A 20,354-nucleotide genomic window follows, 5' to 3' on the forward strand; every position below is an offset into this window, starting at 1 on the left:
TTCCATCTAGAAGTGGCACTGCAGTGTCAGACAGGATGGCACTTAAAAAAAACACTCCCCAAACAGCACATGATGCAAAGAAAAAAAGAGGCGCACCAAGGTCGCTGTGTGACTAAGCTAAGCAACACAAGTGGCCGACACAAACACCTGGCCCATCTAGGAGTGGCACTGCAGTGTCACGCAGGATGGCCCTTCAAAAAAATACTCCCCAAACAGCACATGATGCAAAGAAAAAAGAGGCGCAATGAGGTAGCTGTGTGACTAAGATAAGCGACCCAAGTGGCCGACACAAACATCTGGCCCATCTAGGAGTGGCACTGCAGTGTCACGCAGGATGGCCCTTCAAAAAAATACTCCCAAAACAGCACATGACGCAAAGAAAAAAAGAGGCGCAAAGAGGTAGCTGTGTGACTACGCTAAGCGACCCTAGTGGCCGACACAAACACCTGGCCCATCTAGGAGTGGCACTACAGTGTCACGCAGGATGGCCCTTCAAAAAAATACTCCCCAAACAGCACATGATGCAAAGAAAAAAAAAGGCGCAATGAGGTAGCTGTGTGACTAAGCTAAGCGACCCAAGTGGCCGACACAAACACCTGGCCCATCTAGGAGCGGCACTGCAGTGTCAGACAGGATGGCCCTTCAAAAAAATTGTCCCCAAACAGCACATGATGCAAAGAAAAAAAGAGGCGCAATGAGGTAGCTGTGTGACTAAGATAAGCGACCCAAGTGGCCGACACAAACACCTGGCCCATCTAGGAGTGGCACTGCAGTATCACGCAGGATGGCCCTTCAAAAAAATACTCCCCAAACAGCACATGATGCAAAGAAAAATGAAATAAAAAAGAGGTTTAAGATGGAATTGTCCTTGGGCCCTCCCACCCACCCTTATGTTGTATAAACAGGACATGCACACTTTAACGAACCCATCATTTCAGTGACAGGGTCTGCCACACGACTGTGACTGAAATGACTGGTTGGTTTGGGCCCCCACCAAAAAAGAAGCAATCAATCTCTCCTTGCACAAACTGGCTCTACAGAGGCAAGATGTCCACCTCCTCCTCATCGTCCGATTCATCACCCCTTTCACTGTGTACATCCCCCTCCTCACAGATTATTAATTCGTCCCCACTGGAATCCACCATCTCAGGTCCCCGTGTACTTTCTGGAGGCAATTGCTGCTGGTGAATGTCTCCACGGAGGAATTGATTATAATTCATTTTAATGAACATCATCTTCTCCACATTTTCTGGAAGCAACCTCGTACGCCGATTGCTGACAAGGTGAGCGGCTGCACTAAACACTCTTTCGGAGTACACACTGGAGGGAGGGCAACTTAGGTAGAATAAAGCCAGTTTGTGCAAGGGCCTCCAAATTGCCTCTTTTTCCTGCCAGTATACGTACGGACTGTCTGACGTGCCTACTTGGATGCGGTCACTCATATAATCCTCCACCATTCTTTCAATGGTGAGAGAATCATATGCAGTGACAGTAGACGACATGTCAGTAATCGTTGGCAGGTCCTTCAGTCCGGACCAGATGTCAGCACTCGCTCCAGACTGCCCTGCATCACCGCCAGCGGGTGGGCTCGGAATTCTTAGCCTTTTCCTCGCACCCCCAGTTGCGGGAGAATGTGAAGGAGGAGCTGTTGACGGGTCACGTTCCGCTTGACTTGACAATTTTCTCACCAGCAGGTCTTTGAACCCCTGCAGACTTATGTCTGCCGGAAAGAGAGATACAACGTAGGTTTTAAATCTAGGATCGAGCACGGTGGCCAAAATGTTGTGCTCTGATTTCAACAGATTGACCACCCGTGAATCCTGGTTAAGCGAATGAAGGGCTCCATCCACAAGTCCCACATGCCTAGCGGAATCGCCCTGTTTTAGCTCCTCCTTCAATGTCTCCAGCTTCTTCTGCAAAAGCCTGATGAGGGGAATGACCTGACTCAGGCTGGCAGTGTCTGAACTGACTTCACGTGTGGCAAGTTCAAAGGGTTGCAGAACCTTGCACAACGTTGAAATCATTCTCCACTGCGCTTGAGACAGGTGCATTCCACCTCCTTTGCCTATATCGTGGCCAGATGTATAGGCTTGAATGGCCTTTCGCTGCTCCTCCATCCTCTGAAGCATATAGAGGGTTGAATTCCACCTCGTTACCACCTCCTGCTTCAGATGATGGCAGGGCAGGTTCAGGTATTTTTGGTGGTGCTCCAGTCTTCTGTACGCGGTGCCTGAACGCCGAAAGTGGCCCGCAATTCTTCGGGCCACCGACAGCATCTCTTGCATGCCCCTGTCGTTTTTTAAATAATTCTGCACCACCAAATTCAAGGTATGTGCAAAACATGGGACGTGCAGGAATTGCCCAGATGTAATGCACGCACAATATTGCTGGCGTTGTCCGATGTCACAAATCCCCAGGAGAGTCCAATTGGGGTAAGCCATTCTGCGATGATCTTCCTCAGTTGCCGTAAGAGGTTTTCAGCTGTGTGCGTATTCTGGAAAGCGGTGATACAAAGCGTAGCCTGCCTAGGAACGATTTGGCATTTGCGAGATGCTGCTACTGGTGCCGCCGCTGCTGTTCTTGCAGCGGGAGGCAATACATCTACCCAGTGGGCTGTCACAGTCATATAGTCCTGAGTCTGCCCTGCTCCACTTGTCCACATGTCCGTGGTTAAGTGGACATTGGGTACAACTGCATTTTTTAGGACACTGGTGAGTCTTTTTCTGAGGTCTGTGTACATTTTTGGTATCGCCTGCCTAGAGAAATGGAACCTAGATGGTATTTGGTACCGGGGACACAGTACCTCAATCAAGTCTATAGTTGGCTCTGAATTAACGGTGGATACCGGAACCACGTTTCTCACTGCCCAGGCTGCCAAGGCCTCAGTTATCCGCTTTGCAGCAGGATGACTGCTGTGATATTTCATCTTCCTCGCAAAGGACTGTTGGACAGTCAATTGCTTACTGGAAGTAGTAAAAGTGGTCTTCCGACTTCCCCTCTGGGAAGACGATCGACTCCCAGCAGCAACAACAGCAGCGCCAGCAGCAGTAGGCGTTACACTCAAGGATGCATCGGAGTAATCCCAGGCAGGATAGGACTCGTCAGACTTGCCAGTGACATGGCCTGCAGGACTATTGGCTTTCCTGGGTAAGGAGGAAATTGACACTGAGGGAGTTGGTGGTGTGGTTTGCAGGAGCTTGGTTACAAGAGGAAGGGATTTACTGGTCAGTGGACTGCTTCAGCTGTCGCCCAAAGTTTTAGAACTTGTCACTGACTTATGATGAATGCGCTGCAGGTGACGTATAAGGGAGGATGTTCCGAGGTGGTTAACGTCCTTACCCCTACTTATTACAGCTTGACAAAGATAACACACGGCTTGACACCTGTTGTCCGCATTTGTGTTGAAATAATTCCACACCGAAGAGCTGATTTTTTTTGTATTTTGACCAGGCATGTCAATGGCCATATTCCTCCCACAGACAACAGGCGTCTCCCCGGGTGCCTGACTTAAACAAACCACCTCACCATCAGAATCCTCCTTGTCAATTTCCTCCCCAGCGCCAGCAACACCCATATCCTCATCCTGGTGTACTTCAACACTGACATCTTCAATTTGACTATCAGGAACTGGACTGCGGGTGCTCCTTCCAGCACCTGCAGGGGGCGTGCAAATGGTGGAAGGCGCAAGCTCTTCCTGGCCAGTGTTGGGAAGGTCAGGCATCGCAACCGACACAATTGGACTCTCCTTGGGGATTTGTGATTTCGAAGAACGCACAGTTCTTTGCTGTGCTTTTGCCAGCTTAAGTCTTTTCTTTTTTCTAGCGAGAGGATGAGTGCTTCCATCCTCATGTGAAGCTGAACCACTAGCCATGAACATAGGCCAGGGCCTCAGCCGTTCCTTGCCACTCCGTGTCGTAAATGGCATATTGGCAAGTTTACGCTTCTCCTCAGACGCTTTTAATTTTGATTTTTGGGTCATTTTACTGATCTTTTGTGTTTTGGATTTTACATGCTCTGTACTATGACATTGGGCATCGGCCTTGGCAGACGACGTTGATGGCATTTCATCGTCTCGGCCATGACTAGTGGCAGCAGCTTCAGCACGAGGTGGAAGTGGATCTTGATCTTTCCCTATTTTTTTAACCTCCACATTTTTGTTCTCCATATTTTAATGCGCACAACTAAAAGGCACCACAGGTATACAATGTAGATGGATGGATACTAGTATACTTATGGACGACGAGTGACGACACAGAGGTAGGTACAGCAGTGGCCTACCGTACTGCTATATACAGTATAATGGACCTGGTGTACACTGTCAGCAGACTGCGTTTATAGTATAAAGAAAAAAAGACACCACAGGTATACTATGTAGATGGATGGATACTTAGTATACTTATGGACGACGAGTGACGACACAGAGGTAGGTACAGCAGTGGCCTACCATACTGCTATATACAGTATAATGGACCTGGTGGACACTGTCAGCAGACTGCGTTTATAGTATAAAGAAAAAAAGACACCACAGGTATACAATGTAGATGGATGGATACTTAGTATACTTATGGACGACGAGTGACGACACAGAGGTAGGTACAGCAGTGGCCTACCGTACTGCAATATACAGTATAATGGACCTGGTGGACACTGTCAGCAGACTGCGTTTATAGTATAAAGAAAAAAAGACACCACAGGTATACAATGTAGATGGATGGATACTTAGTATACTTATGGACGACGAGTGACGACACAGAGGTAGGTACAGCAGTGGCCTACCGTACTGCTATATACAGTATAATGGACCTGGTGGACACTGTCAGCAGACTGCGTTTATACTTAGTATAAAGAAAAAAAGACACCACAGGTATACAATGTAGATGGATGGATACTTAGTATACTTATGGACGACGAGTGACGACACAGAGGTAGGTACAGCAGTGGCCTACCGTACTGCTATATACAGTATAATGGACCTGGTGGACACTGTCAGCAGACTGCGTTTATAGTATAAAGAAAAAAAGACACCACAGGTATACAATGTAGATGGATGGATACTTAGTATACTTATGGACGACGAGTGATGACACAGAGGTAGGTACAGCAGTGGCCTACCGTACTGCTATATACAGTATAATGGACCTGGTGGACACTGTCAGCAGACTGCGTTTATACTTAGTATAAAAAAAAAAAGACACCACAGGTATACAATGTAGATGGATGGATACTTAGTATACTTATGGACGATGAGTGATGACACAGAGGTAGGTACAGCAGTGGCCTACCGTACTGCTATATACAGTATAATGGACCTGGTGGACACTGTCAGCAGACTGCGTTTATACTTAGTATAAAGAAAAAAAGACACCACAGGTATACAATGTAGATGGATGGATACTTAGTATACTTATGGACGACGAGTGACGACACAGAGGTAGGTACAGCAGTGGCCTACCGTACTGCTATATACAGTATAATGGACCTGGTGGACACTGTCAGCAGACTGCATTTATACTTAGTATAAAGAAAAAAAGACACCACAGGTATACAATGTAGATGGATGGATTCTTAGTATACTTATGGACGACGAGTGACGACACAGAGGTAGGTACAGCAGTGGCCTACCGTACTGCTATAAACAGTATAATGGACCTGGTGGACACTGTCAGCAGACTGCGTTTATAGTATAAAGAAAAAAAGACACCACAGGTATACAATGTAGATGGATGGATACTTAGTATACTTATGGACGACGAGTGACGACACAGAGGTAGGTACAGCAGTGGCCTACCGTACTGCTATATACAGTATAATGGACCTGGTGGGCACTGTCAGCAGACTGCGTTTATAGTATAAAGAAAAAAAGACACCACAGGTATACAATGTAGATGGATGGATACTTAGTATACTTATGGACGACGAGTGACGACACAGAGGTAGGTACAGCAGTGGCCTACCGTACTGCTATATACAGTATAATGGACCTGGTGGACACTGTCAGCAGACTGCGTTTATAGTATAAAAAAAAAAGACACCACAGTTATACAATGTAGATGGATGGATACTAGTATACTTATGGACGACGAGTGACGACACAGAGGTAGGTACAGCAGTGGCCTACCGTACTGCTATATACAGTATAATGGACCTGGTGGACACTGTCAGCAGACTGTGTTTATAGTATAAAAAAAAGACACCACAGGTATACAATGTAGATGGATGGATAGTATACTTATGGACGACGAGTGACGACACAGAGGTAGGTACAGCAGTGGCCTACCGTACTGCTATATACAGTATAATGGACCTGGTGGACACTGTCAGCAGACTGCGTTTATAGTATAAAAAAAAAGACACCACAGGAGTGTTTTTCAGGCAGACAAACGTATACTGGTGGTCACTGTCAGCAAAACTGTGCACTGTACTCCTGCTATAGCTGCTCCCCAGTCCCCACAATTAAGCAGTGTGAGCACTCAGCACAGATATATCATGCAGCATTGCACACTGAGCACAGATATGGTATGGAGCATTTTTTTCAGGCAGAGAACGGATAAAAAACTGGTGGTCACTATTAGCAAAACTCTGCACTGTACTCCTCCTAACAGCTGCTCCCCAATCCTCCCCACAATAAGCTAAGCAATCAGATCAACTGTGTAGTATATAACTAGTATATAAACGGAGAGGATGGCAGCCACGTGCTCTCCCTATCAATCTCAATGCACGTGTGGAAAATGGCGGCAACGCGCGGCTGCTTATATAGAATCCGAATCTCGCGAGAATACGACAGCGGGATGATGACGTTCGGGCGCGCTCGGGTTAACCGAGCCATACGGGAGAATCCAAGTATGGCTCGGACCCGTCTAAAAAGCGTGTAGTTCGGGGGGGTTCGTTTTCTCGGAAACCGAACCCGCTCATCACTAGTAAGTACAGCTGTGTACCCCGCTTTTGTGGTGGAGAGTGCTGTGTTGCGTGCACTCCACCCTGTGAGTGGTAAGTGCAGAGCTGTACTCCGCTTCTGAGGTGGCGAGTGCTGTGGTTTTCTCTCTGTGTATATATATATATATATATATACACTGCTCAAAAAAAATAAAGGGAACACTAAAATAACACATCCTTGATCTTAATGAATGAAATATTCTTATTAAATACTTTGTTCTTTACATAGTTGAATGTACTGACAACAAAATCACACAAAAGTTATCAATGGAAGTCAAATTTATTAACCCATGGAGGTCTGGATTTGGAGTCACACTCAAAATTAAAGTGGAAAAACACACTACAGGCTGATCCAACTTTGATGTAATGTCCTTAAAACAAGTCAAAATGGGGCTCAGTAGTGTGTGTGGCCTCCACGTGCCTGTATGACCTCCCTACAACGCCTGGGCATGCTCCTGATGAGGTGGCGGATGGTCTTTTGAGGGATCTCCTCCCAGACCTGCACTAAAGCATCCGCCAACTCCTGGACAGTCTGTGGTGCAACGTGGTGTTGGTGGATGGAGCGAGACATGATGTCCCAGATGTGCTCAATTGGATTCAGGTCTGGGAAACGGGCGGGCCAGCCCATAGCATCAATGCCTTCGTCTTGCAGGAACTGCTGGCACACTACAGCCACATGAGGTCTAGCATTGTCTTGCATTAGGAGGAACCAAGGGGCAACTGCACCAGCATATGGTCTCAAAAGGGATCTGAAGATCTCATCTCGGTACCTAATGGCAGTCAGGCTACCTCTGGCGAGCACATGGAGGGCTGTGCGGCCCCCCAAAGAAATGCCACCCCACACCATTACTGACCCACTGCCAAACCGGTCATGCTGGAGGATGTTGCAGGCAGCAGAACGTTCTCCTTGCCGTCTCCAGGCTCTGTCACGTCTGTCACATGTGCTCAGTGAGAACATGCTTTCATCTGTGAAGAGCACAGGGCGCCAGTGGCGAATTTGCCAATCTTGGTGTTCTCTGGCAAATGCCAAACGTCCTGCACGGTGTTTGGCTGTAAGCACAACCCCCACCTGTGGACTTCAGGCCCTCATACCACCCTCATGGAGTCTGTTTCTGATCGTTTGAGTAGACACATGCACATTTGTGGCTTGCTGGAGGTCATTTTGCAGGGCTCTGGCAGTGCTCCTCCTGTTCCTCCTTGTACAAAGGCGGAGGTAGCAGTCCTGCTGCTGGGTTGTTGCCCTCCTACGGCCTCCTCCACGTCTCCTGATGTACTTGCCTGTCTCCTGGTAGCGTCTCCATGCTCTGGGCACTACGCTGACAGACACAGCAAACCTTCTTGCCACAGCTCGCATTGATGGGCCATCCTGGATGAGCTGCACTACCTGAGCCACTTGTGTGGCTTGTAGGGAGGTCATACAGGCACGTGGAGGCCACACACACTACTGAGCCTCATTTTGACTTGTTTTAAGGACATTACATCAAAGTTGGATCAGCCTGTAGTGTGTTCTTCCACTATAATTTTGAGGGTGACTCCAAATCCAGACCTCCATGGGTTAATAAATTTGATTTCCATTGATAACTTTTGCGTGATTTTGTTGTCAGCACATTCAACTATGTAAAGAACAAAGTATTTAATAAGAATATTTCATTCATTCAGATCTGGGATGTGTTATTTTAGTGTTCCCTTTATTTTTTTGCGCAGTGTATATACAGTATGTATATATATATATATATATATATATATATATATACCCATACAATAGGCACGGCACTCCAGGGACTCGTTGCAGAAAGACTTTTAATAAGGTGCTGTGATCAACATGTTTCGGGGCATGCGCCCCTTCGTCAGGACCCACCAAAACAAACAGGACATACATACATAGAACATTTATATACCTGATACCAAGACTCACCTGTTGTCAGCGTCCGCGTCCACAGCTGCCGCCGCTGATTCACTTCCGGGATCTCACTTCCGGGTTACGCAAGACGTGGTTGCCAGGCAACCCTTGGCTTGCGCTCCTGCTCTGTAAGTCCGGCTTCCGTGTAGTTAAACAGTGCGGCGTGTGGGCGGACCTGTTACAACAATCATGCACAAATAGATTTAAATTTAAAAACAATGTTAAAACGTTTGCCTGTCAGTACAACAACAGTTCACATATTCATATACTAGCATATTCTATACCAATAACCATATAGGTCCCATCAATTGGATAAATGCTCAAGATTATCAATTTAAGGAGTACAAAGTAATACCCTGGGATATTATAGAACATCTCATCGCAGGCTATTCCAGTTAATTTTGTCATTTAATCCATCTGGAGCTATAGTGCCCAATCTGACAATCCATCTGGATTCCAAAATACACAGAGCTTTAATACGATCACCTCCACGTGGAGATTCCATTACATGATCAATTATAAAATGTTTAAGGTCGGAAAGGGAATGGCCCATCATTCTAAAATGACGGGCCACCGGTTGGTCCATTGACTTGCCTTCAGCTGATAAGTGGATGGCAGACCTATGCAGGGCCATCCGTTCCCGAAATTTACGGGAGGTCTGCCCCACATAATATAGCCCACATGGACATGTAATTACATACACTACAAAGGATGAAGTGCACGTAAGTACATGCCGGATGTCATACTTTTTCTGTGAGTGTGGATGTTTAAATGATTTACAGGTTACCATATGTCTGCATGTAGTGCAATTATGGCAACCATAGCAGCCTGCTGGTTTCACATACACATTGGGCAATCTAGGGATCCCTCTCCCTGTAATGTCAGTGATCATAAGTCTATCCTTAAGATTACGGCCCCTTTTAAATGCTGCTATAGGTCGTACATCTTTAAAACAAGATAGATCTTTATCTGAGGCCACAATTGGCCACAAGGCCTTAGTGGCTTGATTAATTACCGGGCTAGCTGTTGTAAAACTGCTGACCCAAGGAAGGACTTTAACAGATGGTTTGTGACATGACTGTAATAATTGACTTCTAGGTATTTTTAACACCTGTTGTTTGTTATCCTGAAGCATTTTAGGGTCATACCCCCGTGCCGTGAATTTAGCTATTAATCTATCAATAGACAGTGATGCTTTTACCGGATCACTTGAGATCCTAGCCACCCTCATTATTTGAGAGCGGGGTAAACCTCGCTTCAAAGATGTTGGGTGATGGCTTGAAGCGAGCAGAAAGGTATTTCTATCCACGTCTTTGTGAAATACCTCTGTTGCTATCCTCCCTTCAGTAATACTGACTTGTACATCTAAAAAGTGTGCCTGAACTTCACTATATTGCATGGTAAATTTCACTGCCGATGTCCCGCCATTGATCTTATCCAATAAATTCTTTAATGAATCAATGTTGCCGGTCCACATTACAAAAATATCATCGATATAGCGAGTATATACTTTGATGTTACTAGCTATATCTGCCTGATCCAAGAATAATAAATCTTCTTGCTCAAACATGTACACGTTGGCGTACGACGGGGCCACTGGGGACCCCATCGCACACCCCCGTTGTTGTAAATAATATTGACCGTCATAGAAAAAATAATTTCTGTAGAGGGTCAACTCCAACAATTTCAAAAAAAGATCATGGTTAAACAATACTGGATCAAGGAATTTATGAAAGAAATTTTTCATGGCTCGCAATCCACCCTCATGGGGGATTGACGTATAAAGACTACATACATCTAAGCAGCATAACCATGTTCCCTTAGGTACTTGGGAAACATCGCCTAACAATTTCAAAAATTCTGTGGTGTCTTTTAAAAAAGACTCCTTCTTGATCAACAATGGTTGAAGCAGATGGTCCAATAGTTGTGCCACAGAATAATACAAGGAGCCCCGTGCCGATATAATCGGTCGACCGGGCGGATTCCTACTGTCTTTATGTAGTTTCGGCAATGTATATAGTGCCGGCACCCTCGGGTGCTCCACCAATAAAGCATTACAGATCTTGGAGGTAATATGTTTTTGTAGTACCGCTACTTTCAACATCTCGTGTAGTTCCTTTTGGAATTTGATTGTAGGATTCCCAGGCAAACGACTATATACTCCTTCTTCAGAGAGCTGTTGCTCAATTTCATGGCGATAGTCAGTGATATCTTGTACCACAATGGCCCCGCCTTTGTCGGCTGGCCTGATGATTATATCTTCATAGGTGCTTAAATTTTTAATGGCAGAAGCTTCCTCTCTAGAGAGATTTTTGTGTACTTTACCAGGTGCCATTCTAAATCTCGTCACTGAATCCTGTAGTAGACGGTCAAATGTTTTTAATGAAGGATTGACCGACACTGGATCAAATTTTGATCTGGTCTTGCCTGTTAGGAACAATTCAAGAGGCGAACTCTCTGATGTAAACTTTTGATGTTGAAAATGTTCTTTTAGACGCAAATTTCTGGAGAACTTGTGATGGTCAAGTCTCCAGGTAAATTCATCGTGCATGTTGGTTGGCACGAAGGCTAAGCCTTTCTGTAATACTTGAATTTCTGATGGCTGCAGGATCCTTTTTGATAGATTGAAGATCAGGCTGTCTTTTTGCGGGGGGGATTGCGTCTTACTTCTCTTGTTTCTTTTATTCTGCCCGCCCCTGCGGGTGGTCTTTCTCCACCCCTTTGGGTGGTCCCACCTTGGCCTAAAGGGATCCTCTCTGAAGTTGATGCTTCGTCTGATTCAGAGATTGCGAATTCACTATCACTGTTGTTTTGAGGCGTTGGAGTATGATGTTGTGGGCGCCGGGGTTGCCACGGTCTACGACGTCGCTCTACAGCATTGTTGCGTGATGTTGAAGTGCTACCAGACAACCACCTGTAGATTCTGTTCTCCTCATAGTCAGCGGTTGATGCTGACTATGAGGAGAACAGAATCTACAGGTGGTTGTCTGGTAGCACTTCAACATCACGCAACAATGCTGTAGAGCGACGTCGTAGACCGTGGCAACCCCGGCGCCCACAACATCATACTCCAACGCCTCAAAACAACAGTGATAGTGAATTCGCAATCTCTGAATCAGACGAAGCATCAACTTCAGAGAGGATCCCTTTAGGCCAAGGTGGGACCACCCAAAGGGGTGGAGAAAGACCACCCGCAGGGGCGGGCAGAATAAAAGAAACAAGAGAAGTAAGACGCAATCCCCCCCGCAAAAAGACAGCCTGATCTTCAATCTATCAAAAAGGATCCTGCAGCCATCAGAAATTCAAGTATTACAGAAAGGCTTAGCCTTCGTGCCAACCAACATGCACGATGAATTTACCTGGAGACTTGACCATCACAAGTTCTCCAGAAATTTGCGTCTAAAAGAACATTTTCAACATCAAAAGTTTACATCAGAGAGTTCGCCTCTTGAATTGTTCCTAACAGGCAAGACCAGATCAAAATTTGATCCAGTGTCGGTCAATCCTTCATTAAAAACATTTGACCGTCTACTACAGGATTCAGTGACGAGATTTAGAATGGCACCTGGTAAAGTACACAAAAATCTCTCTAGAGAGGAAGCTTCTGCCATTAAAAATTTAAGCACCTATGAAGATATAATCATCAGGCCAGCCGACAAAGGCGGGGCCATTGTGGTACAAGATATCACTGACTATCGCCATGAAATTGAGCAACAGCTCTCTGAAGAAGGAGTATATAGTCGTTTGCCTGGGAATCCTACAATCAAATTCCAAAAGGAACTACACGAGATGTTGAAAGTAGCGGTACTACAAAAACATATTACCTCCAAGATCTGTAATGCTTTATTGGTGGAGCACCCGAGGGTGCCGGCACTATATACATTGCCGAAACTACATAAAGACAGTAGGAATCCGCCCGGTCGACCGATTATATCGGCACGGGGCTCCTTGTATTATTCTGTGGCACAACTATTGGACCATCTGCTTCAACCATTGTTGATCAAGAAGGAGTCTTTTTTAAAAGACACCACAGAATTTTTGAAATTGTTAGGCGATGTTTCCCAAGTACCTAAGGGAACATGGTTATGCTGCTTAGATGTATGTAGTCTTTATACGTCAATCCCCCATGAGGGTGGATTGCGAGCCATGAAAAATTTCTTTCATAAATTCCTTGATCCAGTATTGTTTAACCATGATCTTTTTTTGAAATTGTTGGAGTTGACCCTCTACAGAAATTATTTTTTCTATGACGGTCAATATTATTTACAACAACGGGGGTGTGCGATGGGGTCCCCAGTGGCCCCGTCGTACGCCAACGTGTACATGTTTGAGCAAGAAGATTTATTATTCTTGGATCAGGCAGATATAGCTAGTAACATCAAAGTATATACTCGCTATATCGATGATATTTTTGTAATGTGGACCGGCAACATTGATTCATTAAAGAATTTATTGGATAAGATCAATGGCGGGACATCGGCAGTGAAATTTACCATGCAATATAGTGAAGTTCAGGCACACTTTTTAGATGTACAAGTCAGTATTACTGAAGGGAGGATAGCAACAGAGGTATTTCACAAAGACGTGGATAGAAATACCTTTCTGCTCGCTTCAAGCCATCACCCAACATCTTTGAAGCGAGGTTTACCCCGCTCTCAAATGATGAGGGTGGCTAGGATCTCAAGTGATCCGGTAAAAGCATCACTGTCTATTGATAGATTAATAGCTAAATTCACGGCACGGGGGTATGACCCTAAAATGCTTCAGGATAACAAACAACAGGTGTTAAAAATACCTAGAAGTCAATTATTACAGTCATGTCACAAACCATCTGTTAAAGTCCTTCCTTGGGTCAGCAGTTTTACAACAGCTAGCCCGGTAATTAATCAAGCCACTAAGGCCTTGTGGCCAATTGTGGCCTCAGATAAAGATCTATCTTGTTTTAAAGATGTACGACCTATAGCAGCATTTAAAAGGGGCCGTAATCTTAAGGATAGACTTATGATCACTGACATTACAGGGAGAGGGATCCCTAGATTGCCCAATGTGTATGTGAAACCAGCAGGCTGCTATGGTTGCCATAATTGCACTACATGCAGACATATGGTAACCTGTAAATCATTTAAACATCCACACTCACAGAAAAAGTATGACATCCGGCATGTACTTACGTGCACTTCATCCTTTGTAGTGTATGTAATTACATGTCCATGTGGGCTATATTATGTGGGGCAGACCTCCCGTAAATTTCGGGAACGGATGGCCCTGCATAGGTCTGCCATCCACTTATCAGCTGAAGGCAAGTCAATGGACCAACCGGTGGCCCGTCATTTTAGAATGATGGGCCATTCCCTTTCCGACCTTAAACATTTTATAATTGATCATGTAATGGAATCTCCACGTGGAGGTGATCGTATTAAAGCTCTGTGTATTTTGGAATCCAGATGGATTGTCAGATTGGGCACTATAGCTCCAGATGGATTAAATGACAAAATTAACTGGAATAGCCTGCGATGAGATGTTCTATAATATCCCAGGGTATTACTTTGTACTCCTTAAATTGATAATCTTGAGCATTTATCCAATTGATGGGACCTATATGGTTATTGGTATAGAATATGCTAGTATATGAATATGTGAACTGTTGTTGTACTGACAGGCAAACGTTTTAACATTGTTTTTAAATTTAAATCTATTTGTGCATGATTGTTGTAACAGGTCCGCCCACACGCCGCACTGTTTAACTACACGGAAGCCGGACTTACAGAGCAGGAGCGCAAGCCAAGGGTTGCCTGGCAACCACGTCTTGCGTAACCCGGAAGTGAGATCCCGGAAGTGAATCAGCGGCGGCAGCTGTGGACGCGGACGCTGACAACAGGTGAGTCTTGGTATCAGGTATATAAATGTTCTATGTATGTATGTCCTGTTTGTTTTGGTGGGTCCTGACGAAGGGGCGCATGCCCCGAAACATGTTGATCACAGCACCTTATTAAAAGTCTTTCTGCAACGAGTCCCTGGAGTGCCGTGCCTATTGTATGGGTATGTTATGGAATGCTGCACAGGACACCGGGACCAGTAGTTCTTATGCAAGGAGTGCCGGCTGATTTGTATTGATATATATATATATATATATATATATATATATATGTAATTTTTCCTCCTTATAGTAATGCCCGTATATACAGTATTATGCCACATACTGCAATGGCCCTTAGACATTATGCCACACACAATAATGCCCATTACACAATATGCCACACACCGTAATGCCCCTGACACATTATGCCACACACCGTAATGCCTGTGACACATTATGCCACGCATCGCAATGCCCATTATACATTATGCTACACACTGCAATGCCCCTGAGACATTATACCAAATACCACAATGCCCGTGATATAGTATACCACACACTGTAATGCCTGTGACACATTATGACACACCATAATGTCCGTGATACATTATGCCACACACTGCAATGCCCATTACACATTAAGCCCTACAGTAAGGCTTCTAATTACTTTTAAATTACCTGCTTGTTGCCAGGGGTTTCATGCTCTTGGTGCCATGCACGGTGATGTAGTGCAGTGGACAGCGGAATGCAATGCAGTGATGAAGTGTTATGATATTGGCCCTCATTCCGAGGTGTTTGCTCGCTAGCTGCTTTTAGCAGCCGTGCAAACGCTAAGCCGCCGCCCTCTGGGAGTGTATCTTAGCTTAGCAGAAGTGCGAACAAAAGGATCGCACAGCGGCTACAAAATAATTTTGTGCAGCTTCAGAGTAGCTCCAGACCTACTCCTAGCTTGCGATCACTGCAGACTATTTTGTTCCTGTTTTGACATCACGAACACGTCCTGCGTTTGCCCAGCCACGCCTACGTTTCCCCAGCCACTCCTGCGTTTTTATCTGACACGCCTGCGTTTTTACACACACTCCCTGAAAACGGTCAGTTACCTCCCAGAAACACCCACTTCCTGTCAATCACTCTGCGACCTTCCCACACAACTTTACTGCGCTACCTTCCTGGACCACTTTACTGCACTACCTTCCAAAACCACCTTATTGCGCTATCTTCCCGCACCACCGTACTGTGCTACCTTCCAAAGCCACTTTACTGCACTATCTTCCTGCACTCCAGTACTGCACTACCTTCCCACACCACCCTACTGTGCTACCTTCCCACACCACTTTACTGCACTACCTTCCCGCACCACTTTACTGCGCTACCTTCCAAAACCACATTACTGCGCTATCTTCACATACTCCAGTACTGCGCTACCTTCCCACACCACATTACTGCGCTACCTTCCTAAACCACCCTTTTGTGCTACCTTCCCGCACCACCGTACTGTGCTACCTTCTCGCACCACCGTACTGCGCTACCTCCTTGCACCATCGTACTGCGCTACCTTCCAAAACCACATTACTGCGCTATCTTCCCGCACCACTTTACTGCGCTACCTTCTGCACAACATTACTGCGCTACCTTCCCACACCACTTTACTGCACTACCTTCCCGCATCACCGTACTGCGCTACCTTCCCACACCACTTTACTGCGCTACCTTTTCACACCACTTTAATGCGCTACCTTCCAACACCACTTTACTGCGCTACCTTCCCGCATCACCATACTGCGCTACCTTCCAAAACCACTTTACTGCACAATCTTCCCACACTCCAGTACTGCACTTCCTTCCCACACCACTTTACTGTGCTACCTTCATGCACCACCATACTGTGCTACCTCCCCCACACCACTTTACTGCGCTACCTTCCTGCACCACCGTACTGCGCTACCTTCCAAAACCACTTTAAAGCGCTATCTTCCCGCACTCCAGTACTGTGCTACCTTCCCACACATTACTGCCCTATCTCCGCACTCCAGTACTGCACTACTTTTCCACATCACATTACTGCGCTACCTTCCCACACCACCCTACTGTGCTACCTTCCTGCACCACTTTACAGCGCTACCTTCTCGCACCACCGTACTGCGTTACCTTCCCACACCACCCTACTGTGCTACCTTCCTGCACCAGTTTACAGCGCTACCTTCTCGCACCACCGTACTGTGCTATCTTCTCGCACCACCGTACTGCGCTACCTTCCCACACCATCCTACTGTGCTACCTTCCCACACCACTTTACTGTGCTACCTTCTCGCTCCACCATACTGTACTACCTTCCTGCACCACCCTACTGTGCTACCTTTCCGCACCACTTTACTGCGCTACCTTCTCACACTACCGTATTGTGCTACCTTTTTGCACCCGTACTGCGCTACCTTCCAAAACCACATTACTGCGCTATCTTCCCGCACCACTTTACTGCGCTACCTTCCCACACAACATTACTGCGTTACCTTCTCATCCCACTTTACTGCGCTACCTTCCTACACCACATTACTGCCTTACCTTCCCACACAACTTTACTGCGCTACCTTCTCACACCACCGTACTGTGCTACCTTCTCGCACCACCATACTGCGCTACCTGCCCACACCACTCTACTGTGCTACCTTCTCATCCCACTTTACTGCGCTACCTTTCTACACCACATTACTGCCTTACCTTCCCACACCACTTTACTGCGCTACCTTCCCACACCACCCTACTGTGCTACCTTCCCACACCACTTTACTGCACTACCTTCTCGCACCACTGTATTGTGCTGCCTTTTCGCACCACCGTACTGCGCTACCTTCCAAAACCACATTACTACGCTATCTTCCCGCACCACTTTACTGCGCTACCTTCCCACACAACATTACTGCGCTACCTTCTCGTCCCACTTTACTGCGCTACCTTCCTACACCACATTACTGCCTTACCTTCCCACACCACTTTACTGCGCTACCTTCCGGCACCACTGTACTGCTCTACCTTCCCACACTATCGTACCGTGCTACCTTCCCACACCACATTACTGCACAGATGGGGTATAGGAACAGGAGGGGTGCAGGCCTGGTCCTGGAGGTGGTAGGGTCTCTCTGAACATCTCTGCATACTCAGAATGCAGCAGCAGCAGGGCAGCTCATGGCTGGGGAAGGGACTAGACACAGCATCTGAGAAGAGATGAGCACAGGGCCAGCCCGAGCTTAATTTTTTTGGTAAATGACTATAGATGTTGGCACCCCTTTATGAGATTAGATTTATAAAGTGACAGCGCGCACTGCAAAAATTGGTGACTGGGGTGGCAGGGAGATAATGGGTGACAGGGAGATAGTGGGTGACTGCGGAGGCAGGGGTGACAAGGAGATAGTGGATGACTTGAAGATAGTAACAGGGTGATATAAAACAATTAATAGAGAGCTGTTACAGAGTTACAGAAGAATATATATATATATATATATATATATTTATATGTATATATTAGTGATGAGCGGGTTCGGTTTCCCGGAAACCGAACCCCCCCGAACTTCACCCATTTTACACGGGTCCGAGGCATACTCGGATTCTCCCGTATGGCTCGGTTAACCCGAGCGCGCCTGAACGTCATCATACCGCTGTCGGATTCTCGCGAGATTCGGATTCTATATAAGCAGCCGCGCGTCGCCGCCATTTTCACTCGTGCATTGGAAATGTTAGGGAGAGGACGTGGCTGGCATCCTCTCCGTTTATTAATGTTGCTGCAAATATTTGTGCTTATTGCTTAATTGTGGGGACTGGGGAGCAGCTGTATTATATAGGAGGAGTACAGTGCAGAGTTTTGCTGACCAGTGACCACCAGTATTATACGTTGTCTGCCTGAAGAATGCTCCATATCTGTGCTCAGTGTGCTGCATATATCTGTGCTCACACTGCTTTATTGTGGGGACCAGCAGTATTATATAGGAGTACAGTGCAGAGTTTTGCTGACCAGTGAACACCAGTATTATACGTTGTCTGCTTGAAAAATGCTCCATATCTGTGCTCAGTGTGCTGCATATATCTGTGCTCACACTGCTTTATTGTGGGGACTGGGGACCAGCAATATTATATAGGAGGAGTACAGTGCAGAGTTTTGCTGACCAGTGACCACCAGTATTATACGTTGTCTGCCTGAAAAACGCTCCATATCTGTGCTCAGTGTGCTGCATATATCTGTGCTCACACTGCTTTATTGTGGGGACTGGGGACCAGCAGTATTATATAGGAGGAGTACAGTGCAGAGTTTTGCTGACCAGTGACCACCAGTATTATACGTTGTCTGCCTGAAAAACGCTTCATATCTGTGCTCAGTGTGCTGCATATATCTGTGCTCACACTGCTTTATTGTGGGGACTGGGGACCAGCAGTATTATATAGGAGGAGTACAGTGCAGAGTTTTGCTGACCAGTGACCACCAGTATTATACGTTGTCTGCCTGAAAAACTCTCCATATCTGTGCTCAGTGTGCTGCATATATCTGTGCTCATAACAGCTTTATTGTGGGGACTGGGGACCACCAGTATTATATAGGAGGAGTACAGTGCACAGTTTTGCTGACAGTGACCACCAGTATATATAGCAGTACGGTACGGAAGGCCACTGCTCTACCTACCTCTGTGTCGTCAAGTATACTATCCATCTAGATTTTATACCTGTGGTGCATTTTAGTTTTGCAGTTTGCTGACAGTGACCACCAGTATATATAGCAGTACGGTACGGAAGGCCACTGCTCTACCTACCTCTGTGTCGTCAAGTATACTATCCATCCATACCTGTGGTGCATTTCAGTTGTGCGCAGTATATATAGTAGTAGGCCATTGCTATTGATACTGGCATATAATTCCACACATTAAAAAATGGAGAACAAAAATGTGGAGGTTAAAATAGGGAAAGATCAAGATCCACTTCCACCTCGTGCTGAAGCTGCTGCCACTAGTCATGGCCGAGACGATGAAATGCCATCAACGTCGTCTGCCAAGGCCGATGCCCAATGTCATAGTAGAGAGCATGTAAAATCCAAAAAACAAAAGTTCAGTAAAATGACCCAAAAATCAAAATTGAAAGCATCTGATGAGAAGCGTAAACTTGCCAATATGCCATTTACGACACGGAGTGGCAAGGAACGGCTGAGGCCCTGGCCTATGTTCATGGCTAGTGGTTCAGCTTCACATGAGGATGGAAGCACTCATCCTCTCGCTAGAAAAATGAAAAGACTTAAGCTGGCAAAAGCACAGCAAAGAACTGTGCGTTCTTCTAAATCACAAATCCCCAAGGAGAGTCCAATTGTGTCGGTTGCGATGCCTGACCTTCCCAACACTGGACGGGAAGAGCTTGCGTCTTCCACCATTTGCACGCCCCCTGCAGGTGCTGGAAGGAGCACCCGCAGTCCAGTTCCTGATAGTCAAATTGAAGTTGTCACTGTTGAAGTACACCAGGATGAGGATATGGGTGTTGCTGGCGCTGGGGAGGAAATTGACAAGGAGGATTCTGATGGTGAGGTGGTTTGTTTAAGTCAGGCACCCGGGGAGACACCTATAGTCCATGGGACGAATATGGCCATTGACATGACTGGTCAAAATGCAAAAAAAAAATCACCTCTTCGGTGTG

This window comes from Pseudophryne corroboree, chromosome 5 (assembly GCF_028390025.1).
Source record: "Pseudophryne corroboree isolate aPseCor3 chromosome 5, aPseCor3.hap2, whole genome shotgun sequence".
NCBI classification, from domain to species: Eukaryota; Metazoa; Chordata; class Amphibia; order Anura; family Myobatrachidae; genus Pseudophryne; species Pseudophryne corroboree.